The sequence below is a fragment of the Osmerus mordax genome, chromosome 7 (assembly GCF_038355195.1).
Source record: "Osmerus mordax isolate fOsmMor3 chromosome 7, fOsmMor3.pri, whole genome shotgun sequence".
NCBI classification, from domain to species: domain Eukaryota; kingdom Metazoa; phylum Chordata; class Actinopteri; order Osmeriformes; family Osmeridae; genus Osmerus; species Osmerus mordax.
In genome coordinates, this window is record NC_090056.1 from 107501 (window position 1) to 108744 (window position 1244).

A 1244-nucleotide genomic window follows, 5' to 3' on the forward strand; every position below is an offset into this window, starting at 1 on the left:
AACAAAATCCCACGTTCGGGCGCAAAACTGCACGTTTGAGGCCACATTTTCAATGATGCTGGAAACTTACATTCAAAGCTGGGAAAATGTGCTCATCTACAGGCATCCCCACTTAGGGACGTCGTAGCACCTTGACTCGGGTGGCGTTGGAAACGTCTGGTCCAGGGGAACACGGGCGTGTCAAGGTTGCCACGCGCACGCGCATCCCCGCTAAACAGGAGCCCAAACAAAACTTTAAACGGGGCTACGGAAAAGGGGAGAGCTTTTTCGGGGACAAACACCACTCACGTCGGTGCCCCCTGTTCCAACTTGAATTTAGAAACCGTCCTCAACAAAATCCCACGTTCGGGTGAATAACTGTGAATTTTAAGGCACATGCCTCTCTGGGCTGGGAGAGTGCATTCAAATAGGAGAAATTGGCTTCATTTAGAGGCATCCCCACTTGGGGACGTCGTAGCACCTTAACTCAGGTGGCGTTAGAAAGGTCTGGTCCAGGGGAACACGGGCGTGTCATGTTTGCCACGCGCACGCGCATCCCCGTTGAACAGGAGCCAAAACAAAACTTTAAACGGAGCTACGGAAAAGGGGAGAGCTTTTTCGGGGACAACCACCACTCACCTCGGTGCCCCCCATCCCAACTTGAACTTAGAAACCGTCCCCAGCGAAATCCCACGTTCGGGCGAATAACTGTGAATTTTAAGCCCCTTTTCCTCTCAAGCTGGAAACGTGCAAAGTTGGGAAAATGTGCTCATCTACAGGCATCCCCACTTGGGGACGTCGTAGCACCTTGACTCAGGCGGCGTTGGAAAGGTCTGGACCAGGGGAACACGGGCGTGTCATGTTTGCCACGCGCACGCGCATCCCCGCTGAACAGGAGCCAAAACAAAACTTTAAACGGAGCTACGGAAAAGGGGAGAGCTTTTTCGGGGACAACCACCACTCACCTCGGTGCCCCCCATCCCAACTTGAATATAGAAACAGTCCCCAGCCAAATCCCACGTTCGGGGGCAAAACTGCTCGTTTGAGGCCACATTTTCAATGATACTGGAAACTTACATTCAAAGTTGGGAAAAGGTGTTCATTTACAGGCATCTCCACTTAGGGACGTCGTAGCACCTTAACTCAGGCGGCGTTAGAAAGGTCTGGTCCAGGGGAACACGGGCGTGTCAAGGTTGCCACGCGCACGCGCATCCCCGCTGAACAGGAGCCAAAACAAAACTTTAAACGGAGCTACGGAAAAGGGG